At 43.3% G+C, this 15,487-nt stretch overlaps 1 protein-coding gene across 2 annotated transcripts in view; it reads right to left on the reverse strand.

Moving 5' to 3' along the window:
- mylka (myosin, light chain kinase a) overlaps positions 1–12,765 on the reverse strand; it is a 162,953-nt gene extending 150,188 nt beyond the window's left edge. For both annotated transcript variants that reach the window (XM_056252248.1, XM_056252247.1), the window contains exon 1: positions 12,558–12,765. The gene's annotated coding sequence lies outside the window, so the exon portion shown is untranslated. The remainder of the gene's footprint in view (positions 1–12,557) is intronic.
- Positions 12,766–15,487: the final 2,722 nt, after the last annotated feature.

Here is a 15,487-nt window from a genome sequence, read left to right on the forward strand (position 1 = left end):
AAGTGTGTTTTGGTGCTCTGTCCAATCCAATTTTCAAAAAATGCTTACTGCTCCTTTAAATACATCTTTATAGTAATTTCATAATTACTTTTGTTGTATTTGAAATATGGTTAACGTGTGCTGCCAAATGTACTGACAAGTATTTATGGTAAACTAAAATATACTTTAATGTCATGTCTATTTAAACTTGTATATCATGCATTTACATATATTTGTGATTATACATCTGTAATAATGAAGTTGCAATTTAGTCAATTTAAAATATATTAACTTTCTATGTAACATCATAATCAAGTGTGCTTTCGAAGTACACTATAAGTGCACATTCAATACAATTAAACACTTATTTTTCACAAGGGCCAGCCTGACCCTAGATTAGAGTTGTAATGTGTCATCAACAGAACAATTTCACACAGACAGTTTTCTAAAATGTGGTCTCTGACATGCACTCTAGGCTGATCGATTCCTCCTAAAGCTTGTCAAATCTATTCTAAATGTATTTTCAGTGAGGTTTTCCATGATCGGCTGGTCATTTACCTCCCATAGCTGTGTTCATATAAGGTAAACTATTTACACACAGGTGTCTACTCATCCACACCACAGGTTAAAGACCTTAACTGAGTGAGATCACTGTGAAAGAATGAGAGAACACACATACCACTATTCTGCCGCTCTCTGTAAGATATTGTTCTGAATGCCATACTGTCAGCAATGGTTGTGGTAAAGCAAAGATTCAGGTTTATTAATAAACTCCCAAGTTAAATCCAAGAACAGGTAATCAAAGAAAACACAAACGAGACCAGACAAATGAGAACTGAAATGACTGCAACTTAAATACATGGCAAATGAGGGTAAAATGACAAACACCTGTGCAGATCAAATGAATCACTATGACAACTCATTAGTGGTGGGAAAACTAGACAAAGGAAATCAGGAAACGAATGAAAACAAACTAAAAGTCCATAAAAATGAAACTAAGATCAAAATAACTGAATGTCTGTGACACAAACAGACACTCAGATATCTGGTTTATTAACTTTTAACTCAAAATTAAAGTAAAATTCAATTATAGCATGACATTTCTCAAAACAAATGAAGATGGACTTTAAAAAAAAAATCATAATATCTTAAATCAGTGTTACTCAAAAAGTCGTGCATCACGCAGAAGCCATCTCAAACACTAAATACTTCAGTAGCGTGTGTAGAACTACTGTAGCTTTAGTAGCAACAACTCTAATAAAAAAAAAACATTTCAATCATATTTTGCTGTGATTATCCGCTACACTCTTTTGGCAAATTCGTAACTATTTTATCCCTCAAAAAGCGGATTGTCTAGTGTCCTTGGGATCATCAGTCTTGGCAATCAAACAGATGACATCATATTTGTCTCTTGGGTACTTTACGATAAAGAGGGAGTTCATGTGTGACTTGATGGCAGCAAGGTCTTCTGGTCCTTTGGCAGCAAAACAAGGCTAACTCATCACTCCTTCATGCAGCAGAGTGTTTGACAGTAGGTTTTAGGTGTTTTTGGAGAGACATTGTGAGTATAATAACTACTTCAGTCTGTTCTAATGACAGTATTCTATAAATATTGTAGCTTGTTTAAATTTAGCTAAACATTTGTCTCTTATGATTACCAAGGCTGCATTTATTTGATTAAAAACAGTACTATTGTAAAATATTATTACAATTTTAAAATAACTGTTTTCTATTTAAACATTGTAGAATATCATTTATGCCTGTGACGGCAACGCTTAATTTTCAGCATTAGTATTGGAGTCTTCAGTAGCTATGTTTCCATTCAAAGTTGTAAATTTAACTTATGTGCAAAATTGGAAGATATCGCATAAAACATTTGCAAAACATTTCTATCCCATGTGTTCAAAAGAAAAAAATCACTTCCTTGGAAATGAATGCAAAATATCTGTAATAAAAGGGAAGTTGCTGGAATCAGCAAAGCCACTGTGGCTCTATTTTCCTACATCATAAATGAGAGCGCATACGAAACACAATAAACGCTGTCATGTTACCTTGCATTTGGATGCCTGATGTTTCATGAAAATCATGTGAGACATTTCTGGGAGGAAATTAAACCAATTCATACTTGATGACAGACTTTGGCTCAGGCATTTCAGAACGACCAAACCAAATTTTGAGATGTTGTGCAATGAAACTGATCCACTGGTAGACCAGTTTATCCAATCACATCCACTGTTGGCAAACATGAGTTTTTTAGTTGCACGAGGGATTTATTCATTAAATGTGTTTCCATTGTAGTTTATGCGCATGTCTTCTTATCGGATAAAATAATTACACCTCAATTGAGCGCATATGGTTTTTAAGCGCATCTGTTATGTGTTATCTGAGAATATGGCGCTTTATAATTATATATCTGGTGAACACAGATGATTGTTGTTTATGCTGTGTTTAAGGGTTAATTCACAGACAAATAAAAAAATCTTTTTATTAATTACTTGTGTGTTGTTTAAAAACCCATAAGACTTTCGTTCATCATCTTCATCTTTTTAATGAAATCTAAGAGTTCTCTTACGAGAGTATCTCTCGTACTGCGTAATAGCTTACGCTAGGGGAAAAACTCTTTTCCGCGAGATATTGAAGCCAAAAATTATCCTTAATTTTTTATTAATGTAAAACGCTTTGCAGCAGCAAGCAGACATAGGCGAAACAGCTCGCGCGCCTATTGGTTGCTCTGCAGCAAATGCAGCAGCCTATCGAGAGAGACTCTGCGTGACGTAATGACCAATGGGGGCAATTCGCGCCCATATCGTCACGTCCCGCCAGAAGGGGCGTGGTCTCACCCTATAAATATGCTCGTTAGGCTGATACAAGCTGATTTTTACCTCTTCAGCGAAGCACACGCATCGCTGGATCCGGAGTGAGAAGCCGCGCCGTCGAAGCAAGCCTTTCAGCGGGACGAGCTCTGGAGTCGCTGGCCTCGCCGCCTTCAACTGCCGTACCTGCTGCGCTTTCCGGCGTTCTATATCCTTTCATACTCTGTGTGTATTTACTCTGTTGAGAGTGTTTGCTCGCTTACTTGACGCGACTCACACTTCTCTCACAAAAAGAGCTGCGTCTTTTTAAAGATGCCTTCCTGTGGCTCGTGCCGCGCCCCGCTCAGCGATGGAGACCGGCACGTCATCTGTGTTTCCTGCCTGGGTGAGGATCACGCGGCTCTCGCGCTCGCTGACGGCGGATGCCCTCATTGCGAGCTTTTGCCCATGGTGACTCTGAGGACTCGCCTGGCATCATTCTCCGAGCCTTCACCGCAGCCCGCCGTGGTGCCGCGCCGCAAGAAGCGCCAAAGCTCGGCGGTTCGCCCGCCAGCTTCGCCGGCTTCGCTCGAGTCGCTCACTGACGGACAACGGCCGCCGCCTGCCGCCGCGTCCATCCACGAGTTTGACGAACCCACCGAGACGTGTTCTCTTCTGGCATCCGATAGTGAGGATTGGGCGAGCTCCGTGGATCTCCCCTCCGCTAGCGTTTCCCGCCAGACCACTGGTAAGAGAGCCGGCATTGAGACTGAGCTGATGCGTCTGCTCTCTCAGGCCGTGGAAAGCATCGGCCTCGATTGGGAGGCGCCCGCGCAACCGCCGCGCAACAGGCGAGCTCTGTGGATCTCCGCCTTCTGTCCGCGAGTCGTCAAGGAAACGGGCCAGCATCAAGACCGCGAGCCCTAAAAACCGCGGCTAGCTTTCTTTACGTTATAAGAAATCTACCCCGCCCCCCATGGGCGTGCGTCACCGGCAAATGAGAAAAGAGTGTGTTTTTAGTCCCCGCCGAGGCCGGACTGATCTCCATTTCTCAAACATTTCTCAGCTCCTAGTTTGAGCGGCTGAAAATGTCATTATTGCAGCAATGAGCCTGTTGTATAACACGCACACCTGCATACAAACGCCAACACACACAAAACTGTGATGGCGCTCTCTTATCTGCTTGCAGTGTAGTTCTCCCTGTGGCCCAGTGGCGGAACCTGAAGCTTTCACGCGAGAGACCCGTGTTCGATCCCGGCTCTCGCAGCAGATAAAAAATTTAGTCTCGCCGCGGCCAGACTTCCACCGAAATTTTTCGCTCGTTCAGTTCCAGAAAATGCGACTGTTCCAGTGTATTTTGCAGTAAACAAGCTGGTACCACGGCCCGCTTGCCTGCACATAAAGGCCGTTTCCATGGCGACCCAGAAAAATCATTGTATTTCTGGTTTTCCGGCCACAGCCGATGGTGTTATAAGTGTAATAAAATGCTCACAGCCCAGTGTTCATTTCTACACACAAACACAGCCCGCCACGGTACAGGGCTCGCACAAATGAAATCGACGCATGTCAATTGTGCATTAAATGTAGTGAATGTGCCCACAACCCAGTGCCCACAAACACTACCACGGTTTCTGTAAAACGAAACCAACACAAGTCTTCCTAGCCTCCTAGGAAATCGACGGTGTTTCAGTCTCGCCGTGGCCAGACTTCCACTGAAATTTTCGCTCGTTCAGTTCCAGAAAATGTGACTGTTCCAGTGTATTTTGCAGTAAGCAAGCCAGTACCATGCCCGCTTGCCTGCACACAAATGCTGTTCCCACGGCGACCCAGATAAATCACATAAATGGGGTATTTTCTGGTATTCCGGCCACAGCCGATGGTGTTATGAGTGTATTGAAAATGCCCCCAGGGCTCATTTCTACACACAAACACAGCCCGCAATAATGCAGGGCTCGCACAAACAATCCGGCCACGGCCGATGGTGTTATGAGTGTTGTAAGTATGCCCACCCAGTGCCCATTCCCACACCCAGACACAGCCCGCCACGGTGCAGGGCAAGCACAAATAAAATCGACTCAGGTCGATTGTGCAAACAATGTAGTAAACGCGCCCATGTCACCATGCCCGCTCACACTACATGCTGCGTGTCCCTTGGTTTCTGTAAAAACTAAACCAACACACATTCAGTCGGCCATGACCGACAATGTTTTCAGTGTAATAAATGTGCCCGCAGCCCCGCGCCCACATTTTCTCACAGACACGCCGATTCCTACGGGATCTCCCCCGCTCGCTTTTTCTGCACAATCTGCCATAAAAAAGCTGAGCGCGGCCAGGCCGCCCGCTGTGATCAGCGCGCCCCCCGCCTCGAACGCTGTAAACACGGTGTTGTGTTCCCAGTATGCCCGGGCTCTCGAGCTGCCGTTTTGTCGCGGCCGGAGCCCGGATTTCATTCTACCTCTAGCTATTCACGCAGATGCGTGGTCTAAGCTTCCCGGGGTATCAGAATGGGTGCTGAACACTATAAAGAGAGGCTATTCGCTACAATTCGCTCGACGCCCGCGCCGTTATACGGCGTGTGTCGAAACTACGGTGAAAAACGAAGTGTCTCATCTACTTCGTGCCGAGATAGCGAAACTACTGAGCAAAGGGGCTATAGAACCTTTATCTCAGGCTCAGAGCGAAGGGGGCCTATACAGCAGATATTTTCTGGTACCGAAAAAGGATGGGGGTCTCAGACCCATTTTAGATCTACGACAGCTGAACAGAGTGCTTGTGAAACGCCAGTTCAGAATGCTTACGACCAGGAAAATCCTCGCGCAAGTGCGCCACGGGGACTGGTTTATGTCGATAGATCTGAAAGACGCCTATTTCCAAATACAAATAGCGTCCCATCACAGGCGATTCTTGAGATTCGCCTTCGAGGGCCAGGCATATCAATACACAGTCCTGCCGTTCGGCCTGTCCCTAGCACCTCGTACATTTACGAAGTGCATGGACGCGGCGCTCGCACCCCTGAGACTTCAGGGCATGCGAGTCCTGAACTACTTGGACGATTGGCTGATTCTAGCTCGATCACGATCGGAGCTCATAGAACACAGGGCCGCATTACTCGAGCACCTCGAGGAGCTGGGCCTCACAGTCAATTGGGCGAAGAGCTCACTGTCTCCCAGTCAAAAAAAAAAAAGTCCTTTCTGGGAACCGTGTTGGACTCGCTGTCCATGACAGCACGCCTGTCACCAGAGCGCGGGCTAAATATTCAGCGCGGCGCGAAATCCTTCCGCCACGGCGCGATAGTTCCGCTCAAAAGGTTTCAGAAAATGCTGGGGCTGATGGCCTCAGCAGCCTCTGTACTCCAGTTGGGCTTGCTCCGCATGCGCCCACTGCAGATGTGGCTGAAAGCGCGGGTTCCACCCAGGGCATGGACAGCGGGTCTGTTTCGCCTCAGGGTCGACCTTCAGTGTGTTTCAGCTCTGGAACCTTGGAAAATAACCGACTGGTATCAGTCAGGTGTGAGTCTGGGGACCGCTTCGAGTGTGAAGGTTGTGTCTACGGACGCCTCCACCTCGGGGTGGGGAGCGCTGCTCGAGGGCAGACCGCTAGCTGGCCTGTGGTCAGAACGGGAAAAGCTCCTTCACATAAACTGCTTGGAGATGATAGCAGTCGACAAAGCGCTACGGCGTTTTTGTCCCCAGGTAACAGGCCACCACGTCTTGGTCCGGTCGGACAACATGTCAGTGGTGGCATACATAAATCGCCAGGGCGGCGTCAGGTCACGAAACCTTCACAGGCTGACGGAACGCCTCCTGGTCTGGGCTCAGCACAACCTGTTCTCACTGAGAGCAGCGCACGTGCCTGGTCACCTGAATGTGGGACCAGACAGACTGTCCAGGAACAATGTTCCAGCAGGAGAATGGTCGCTGCACCCGCAGACGGTCCAGCTGCTGTGGAAAACGTTCGGCAGAGCACAGGTGGACCTATTCGCGTCCCACGAAAACGCTCATTGCCCGGAGTTTTTCTCGAAAAGCAAGGACGCGCTGGCTCATGTTTGGCCCCGCTGCCCCCTATATGCTTTTCCTCCTGTCTCGCTCCTGCCTCAGGTGTTGGAACGAATCAGGGAGAACGGATGCCCAGTGCTGCTCGTAGCTCCGCTCTGGACAAACCAGACGTGGTTCCCTGCCCTGATGCAGCTGACCAGCACTGCCCCATGGTCTGTACCGTTGAGGAGAGACCTCCTCTCTCAGGCGGAGGGCTCGATTTGGCACCCTCGCCCGGAGTTGTGGTCCCTGCACGCATGGGCCATCAACGGGTACCCGCTAGCCTCCCAGAAGGAGTGTTAAACACGATCGCGCAGGCTAGAGCTCCGTCTACCAGGCGGCTCTACTCCTCGAAATGGTCTGTTTTCTCTGCATGGTGTCAAGCCCAGAGCTTTTCACCTGTGGAATGCGGGGTTTCGGAAGTGCTTTCCTTCCTTCAAGAGCTACTGGATAAGGGCAGGACCCCATCCACGCTCAAAGTATATGTGGCGGCCATAGCAACGTTTGCAAAACCGGTGTCTGGCCAGTCGCTGGGGAAAAACGACATAGTCGTGCGTTTCCTTAGGGGAGCTCGGAGGCGGAACCCTCCCAGGCCCCCTTCAGTCCCGACGTGGGACCTTTCCACGGTCCTGGAGGTCATGAAAGGCGCCCCGTTCGAGCCAATCCAGCTGGTGGACATGAAACACCTGTCGTTCAAAACAGTGTTTCTCATGGCTCTCGCTTCAGTGAAGCGCATAGGGGACTTACAGGCGCTTTCAGTAAGCGCGTCGTGTATGGAGTTTGGGCCTAATGACTCGAAGGTCATTCTCAAACCAAAGCACGGGTATGTCCCGAAATCCCTCAATACACCGTTCAGGGCCCAGGTAATTTCCCTGTCCGCCCTTCCGGTTCTCAGTGAGGAGGAGGATGCGAGTCTCCTTTCCCCCGTCAGGGCATTGAGAGCTTATGTGTCACGCTCGTCTGTTTTCAGACAGACGGAGCAGCTTTTTGTTTTGTTTGGCGGGCGTTCCAAGGGACTCGCCGCCTCAAAACAGAGCCTATCCAGATGGATAGTGGATGCCATTGCGCTCGCTTACTCTGCGAAGGGCCTACAGTGCCCCTTGGGTGTCAGGGCGCACTCCACGAGAGGCGTGGCCTCTTCGTGGGCATGGTCAAGCGGGGTTTCCCTGCAAGATATCTGTACGGCCGCGGGCTGGGCCTCGCCGTCTACATTTATAAAATACTATAACCTGGAGGTACCCGCCTTACAAGCTAAGCTTTTGGCGGTCTAAAATTCAGTGCTATCTGCCCCGCTGTGCGGCCCAGATGCTGAGTTTACTGCAGCCCCATGAGTGTTGACACACGTATGGCCACCCAGATCAGGCTGAAAGCTTTCACCCTGGCTGGGCGTTTTATTGTCATATAATAGCCCCGCTGGGTGCTTTTTTATAGGGAATGACGCTTCCAGCCTCTCTTCCTCCACTCTATGTGAGTTTATGGTGATTATGCACTACATGAGCCCTGGGCTTCGGCCCCCGGGACTTTGGTGTTGGATCCCTGTACGCACGGCGTGTTGCATTGTGTTCCCCTAGCGTAAGCTATTACGCAGTACGAGAGATACTCTCGTAAGAGAACGTACTCGGTTACTAACGTAACCTCGGTTCTCTCTAGAGAGGGAACGAGTACTGCGTATCTTGCCGTGCTTGGAATACGCTCTGGTTCGCTTCAGTGATAAAAACCAGCTTGTATCAGCCTAACGAGCATATTTATAGGGTGAGACCACGCCCCTTCTGGCGGGACGTGACGATATGGGCGCGAATTGCCCCCATTGGTCATTACGTCACGCAGAGTCTCTCTCGATAGGCTGCTGCATTTGCTGCAGAGCAACCAATAGGCGCGCGAGCTGTTTCGCCTATGTCTACTTGCTGCTGCAAAGCGTTTTACATTAATAAAAAATGAAGGATAATTTTTGGCTTCAATATCTCGCGGAAAAGAGTTTTTCCCCTAGCGTAAGCTATTACGCAGTACTCGTTCCCTCTCTAGAGAGAACCGAGGTTACGTTAGTAACCGAGTACGATTTCTGTCCCTCCATTGACAGCAACGCAACTACCACTTTGACTAATCAAAAAGTTCATAAAGAAATTGTAAAACTTATCCATATGAATTCAGCGGTTTAGTCCAAAATTTCTGAAGAGACTCGATTGCTTTAAATGATGAAAAGATTGAATTTAGACTTTTATTCACATATAAACATCCATTACATCAGTTATGATAAAAGGAAGCTCAAGCATGTTCACTTGACTTGCGAAAACCAATGAGGTTCATTCTCGTGTTACGCAGCACGTTTGAGCTTCAGCAAGAACCAATGAGGTTCATTCTCGTGTTAAGCAGCACGTTTGAGCTTCAGCAAGAACCAATGAGGTTCATTCTCGTGTTACGCAGCACGTTTGAGCTTCAGCAAGAACCAATGAGGTTAATTCTCGTGTTACGCAGCACGTTTGAGCTTCAGCGAAAACCAATGAGGTTCATTCTCGTGTTACGCAGCACGTTTGAGCTCCAGCAAGAACCAATGAGGTTCATTCTCGTGTTAAGCAGCACGTTTGAGCTTCAGCAAGAACCAATGAGGTTCATTCTCGTGTTACGCAGCACGTTTGAGCTCCAGCAAGAACCAATGAGGTTCATTCTCGTGTTAAGCAGCACGTTTGAGCTTCAGCAAGAACCAATGAGGTTCATTCTCGTGTTAAGCAGCACGTTTGAGCTTCAGCGAAAACCAATGAGGTTCATTCTCGTGTTACGCAGCACGTTTGAGCTTCAGCAAGAACCAATGAGGTTCATTCTCGTGTTATGCAGCACGTTTGAGCTTCAGCAAGAACCAATGAGGTTCATTCTCGTCTTAAGCAGCACGTTTGAGCTTCAGCAAGAACCAATGAGGTTCATTCTCGTGTTACGCAGCACGTTTGAGCTTCAGCAAGAACCAATGAGGTTCATTCTCGTGTTACGCAGCACGTTTGAGCTTCAGCAAGAACCAATGAGGTTCATTCTCGTGTTACGCAGCACGTTTGAGCTTCAGCAAGAACCAATGAGGTTCATTCACGTGTTACGCAGCACGTTTGAGCTTCAGCAAGAACCAATGAGGTTCATTCTCGTGTTACGCAGCACGTTTTAGCTTCAGCAAGAACCAATGAGGTTCATTCTCGTGTTAAGCAGCACGTTTGAGCTTCAGCAAGAACCAATGAGGTTCATTCTCGTGTTACGCAGCACGTTTGAGCTTCAGCAAGAACCAATGAGGTTCATTCTCGTGTTACGCAGCACGTTTGAGCTTCAGCAAGAGTTTTTTTCTTGTGCATCTAGAAGGTTCGGTTAGGCTTCTGTTTATGTTCCCTGATCAACGTTTAAATGTCAATTAAAACCCAAATTAAAATCTCAGATTTCATCAAACAGATCTGCATTTGTGTTCCGAAGAAGAAAAAAGTCACAGAGGTTTGGAACGACATGAGGGTGAGTAAATGATGACAGAATTTTCATTTTTGGGTGAACTATCCCTTTAAGAGATAAAAAAAGGGTGTTTCACATGACTTTACCTCTAGAGACAACAAATAGTTGAAGATGAGGGTTAAACATACCATGTATGGTGTGTGGTTCTGCCTCAGGTAAAACAATGTAATCAGGCTAAAAAAAATGCTTTATCCTGTCAGAAAACGCACACTTGTGATGAGGCGTCTTGTTAAACGTAATTCCAGCCAGCTGCACAAACACTTTGTATAGATTTGTCTACACATAACAAGAGGAAACAATTGTGTCCATTGATTCACTCACAGGATTCTGAACAAACACAGATAAGACACAGAAGAGTCTGTCACTGTCCTCCTATCACACCAGCTCTAAAACACAATATAGCCAGTAAACAAGAGCACACAACCTGCATACGACCATTAAAGCAGTGAATCTAACACATCTGGAGGGTGGAGATGGAGGGAGGGAGGGGAACCTATTATAAAAACTGATCTTAACAGTCATAGCTCAGGAAAAAAACATGTGAATCAGCATGAAGGGGCTTTATGGAAAGTTACGCCCTCTCATACACCTCACCCTTTATACATAATAAACATAATAAAGGGCAACAGTCGATTCATTAACCTCACAAAACCCAGGTTTCATTCATTCTCATGGGCATTGTTTGCTGTACATCATGCATTCACTAGGACACTTTTCCTCTTCTGGGAATTTAACCTCAAACCTTTAACCAAAGAGATCAAACCGGATTAAACGTCACATTTAGGATGATTAAGAGTAATTATATGCATGCGAAATGTGGAATAACTGGAAATGTTCCCACATGAAACACTTACAGTGCTGTATGGACATCCTCAAATTTCATGTGTTCATCAAAATAGATATTAATTGTTTTGTCCTCAAATGCTTGAGTCAAACATGTCTGATTGTCATTGCATGAAATACCAAATATCAAAGCAAGTGTGTATGTGTGTGTGTGCGTGTGCACTGCATGAGCTATTCTTCATCGCATTTGCTCGGCTGGATTTTAGTGGATGTATTACGTTGATTTACTTTGAAACAATTTTCACTCAGAAATTACAAGTACATTTCAGAAATAATTCACAAAGAAACGGCAAGTAACATTGAATTAAATGTGAGATTTTGAAGTAGAAAGACTTACAATACTATTTTCTTGTAAAACGTAGGCTACCTTTAGTTTATTTACAAAATACAAAAAAAAATCTTCTTTTTTTTACAGTGTAACCAAAGGCGTAGAGATTCACATTAACTATGATCATGATCCACTAACATTGAAAGTGCGCTAATTTTGATCAGTCATGCATTTGACATTTTTTGTTAAGTGTGACTTTCGGGGTCACTTTTGGACAGTGTTGGGGGTAACACATTACGAATTTCGTAATTACTTTTCACTAGCAAAGTCACTAAGTCACTAGTAAAGTAATGCATTACTTTTAAATTTACAAGAAAATATCTGACTTACTTTTTCAAATAAGTAACACTTTGTTTTCCCATGTATTGACTGGCAGCTCTCCTGAGAAATCGGGAGTGAGATGCAGCATTGTGTGCGCTATGTGAACATGATGGTAATTGTAGTCCTAGAATAGACTACATTTACTCATCTCACTGGCATGAAAACGGATTCAGTATTCCAAAAAAAAAAAAAAAAAAAAAAGCTAAAAAATATTAAAAGCAAACTCATAATATTATAAAAACCTGCAATATTTAAATATGTTAAATAACACAAATATACTTTGTGTATTTAATCAGGCTTATTCATTTCACTTTTGGGCTTTGCTATTAAGAAACAAACAAGCAATCCCAGCCCAGGTGAAAAAAAAGTAACGTAACACAACTAAGTAATGCAATTACTGTTTTTAGGGAGTAACGCAATATTGTATCGCATTACTTTTAAAAGTAACTTTCCCCAGCACTGTTTTTGGGGACAGTTATTTTAAAATGCATAATATAAAAAAAAATATATATAATGCATTTTACATAAAACTATTCTAGCATAATATACATTTGACTTTGTAATACAGAAGAACATATCTAAAACAGAAAAGAACGTTTGCTTTCTGTTTTAATGCTAAACTTGATTAGAGAAAGTTCTCACTCTTCATTCAAAAAGTGCATCAGATGTACCATTTGAACGCATAGCTGACTGAGTGTGAGATTAACATTTCTTACAGATGAACTCAAACTGCTTAAACATCTTCCCATATGAACCTGAGGACATACAGAGTCAGAGCAAACTCACCCAGACAGCCGAGTTGAACTCTGGAGAGATTAGTGTCCGTCTGCTGCACGTCTGTCATTCACAGGAGTTCAGACCCGCTGTCCTGACTCTGCTCTTTAAAGTGTTTTCCCTGTCGGCACCGAACTTGCTGGCATAGATCCTAACATCACAGGCTGAGAGTTCCTCATTGGTCGCAGGGTTATAGGAGTTGAAGGGGGAGGACTGAACACTGCACAGACTAAAAATGAAATGTGTGCCTCACTGATTTCTGTTTTCCTTTAAAGCCAGAGGATCGCAAATACAGTACTTTTCATTGCTTATGTAATATTTTTACCTAAGGCTTATTTTGGATGTGTGTATAGCATAAAATGAGTTGGTAATTGTACCAACAGACAAATTTTTTTTTTCACAATATTACTGCTTTTACTGTATTTTGATCAAATAAATACTTATACCTAATTATCTATCTATCTATCTATCTATTTATCTATCTATCTAACCATAAGGAAGACTTTTTAAGAAATTAACACCTTTATTCAGCATGGGTCCATTAATTAATCAAATGTGACAGTTAGGACTTTCACATTTAAATTTATAATGTTGTTCTTTTGAACTTTCTATTTATTAAAGAATAATCATAAAAATGTATCACAGTTTCCCTAAAAAAATTAAGCAGCACAATTGTTTTTAACATTGATAATAATCAGAAATGTTTCTTGAGCAGCAAAACATCACATTCGAATGATTTCTGAAGGATCATGTGAAACTGAAGACTGGAGTAATGATGCTGAAAATTCAGCTTTGATCACAGAAATAAATGATATTTTAAAATATATTACAACAGACAAAAAATTATTTCACAATATTACTGATTTTACCGTATTTTGATCAAATAAATGCATAAATGCAATGATTTTTGAAGTTTGTACAAGTGTACAACTTTTTCAAACTTGTGAGGTGTTAGACCCCATCCTTGAAAAATCTGTGAAATCCAGAGAAAATGTATAATCTCCTGTCCGCAGTACGTTGGCACATATTAAAGCAAAGCTGCAGGACACATTACCAAATATACAAGAGTATTGCACATGTTCCAGTGTAGTGGCAAAGCAGAAACAGCTCATAAAGATGGATGCATGGCAAGTATTTAACAAAACCCCTATATGCAAACCAGCTGGCCACTACACAAACCCAACATCTGGCTCTGCACCAGTGACACTGATTGGCTACCAGACTTTCAACAAAGCATAAACCAAGTCCTGCTGCATTTGAAAAGACTTTGAAAGAAATATTACTGTATATATGTTCTTGGTCCCGGCACTTAGCAGTAGAGAAAGTGACGGGTTATAGATCGCCTCTAACACGTGGAATGGCCATCTTGTGTATGTTTGGGTTTGTGTATGGATCTTGACTTAGTCCTTCCTGTACAGAACTTGTGCAAAAAAAAAAAAAAAACGTGTCTGTGTGTCATTTAACATAACACTCTGAACAACATCTTAAAAAAAAGAAATCAGTATACAAATTGATAAAACAGATCTGTGTTGTTGTGAAGGTCAGCCATTGAGAATGAATAAATGACAATTAAAGGAATAGTTCATTAAAGTATTATGAGATTGCATGTGCATTCGCAAGTACAACATGGAGACATTTACAAATCTACTGATCATATGATCTAAAGTTAAACTATGGAGTGCTTGAGAATCTTTACTAAGAAAACTGTTACGCCATCTAGAGGATCTGAAGAAATATTGGTATTCAAAGAAAGAGCACAGCAATAAAGAACCTGTAAAATGGACCCTAAAAAATGTGATTTCACCAAATGTTTTCTTTTAAAAGTGTGTATAGTAAATGTTACTTGGGCGTTTATTGTAAACATCAGATGTGTGGGTCTTATCTGTCAATTTGTTCCAGTAAGAGGAGGTTCCCGTTGCATCGGCTGCACTTCGAGAGACACAAAGCGCCCACAGGAAACATGAAGTAAACACTCTCTGGAAGCACTGCCCTGAACCCTAGACAAAACATCTGCCTGAAAGAGAGAGAAAGAGATGGACTGATAGAGGATTATTTAGCGTCAGTACTTTTTTTCAGTACATTTTAACCATATTTCTATAACGATAGAAGAAATTATGAAATTACATTTAAGTTCTACTTAAGTGGGACAAAAAAAGCACTCTTCGGCTAATTGCACTTAACATAAACTTTAACCAATACATTTTCATCTCATTGCAATTAGCATGCACTTAAAAGCACTCAAAAACATTAAAAGTAGTCTTTTTCAAGACATCAGTATGGAGCAACTTTGTCAAGCTTATGATATAGAGTAGAATGGCTAAATGCCTACAGTTAAACTTCTTTTGAAAAATCAGTCTACATTACAAGTTAGTAATGAAAAGTAGATAAATATACTGAAGACAAAAGGGAGCAATATTTTTAATATGCTCTTTCTTAACAACAATACAGTTTTTTAAATTAATAATCTCTATTAGAGTAAAAGTGTTACACCAGAATAGATACTGAAAAACAGAATATTAAATAACAGGAGCATAATGCTGCTATAAAAGGGAGGGACTTCGGACTTCTTCGGCGCACTGGGACTCCTTTCTTGTATCTTCAGGCTCCACAGCTCATATCTGATTGTCTTCCTGTTGGCTCTCAGTGTAGTTAGTGGTTTGCTTCTCATTCATCTAGTTATCACTGCAGTGCCCACAGAGGGATTTCCAGTCTGAGTCAGCAGTGCTGCCAGACTCTACTGATAACAGCCATGGTAATTTGCTCATGTTACATTTAAATGTAAAAATTCTGCAATTATTTACTGACCCATGATGTTTCTCCAAAACCCACAGTGTAAAAATCTGTGGTTGCTAGAATAATTCTGTAAAATATACAGTAAAAAGTATAAAACTGTAATTAACAAACAATAAAATTGCAATTTAAACAGGTAAATGCTACATTGC

Source organism: Rhinichthys klamathensis, unplaced genomic scaffold, assembly GCF_029890125.1.
Source record: "Rhinichthys klamathensis goyatoka isolate OS25496 unplaced genomic scaffold, OSU_Roscu_1.1 h1tg000093l_1, whole genome shotgun sequence".
NCBI classification, from domain to species: domain Eukaryota; kingdom Metazoa; phylum Chordata; class Actinopteri; order Cypriniformes; family Leuciscidae; genus Rhinichthys; species Rhinichthys klamathensis.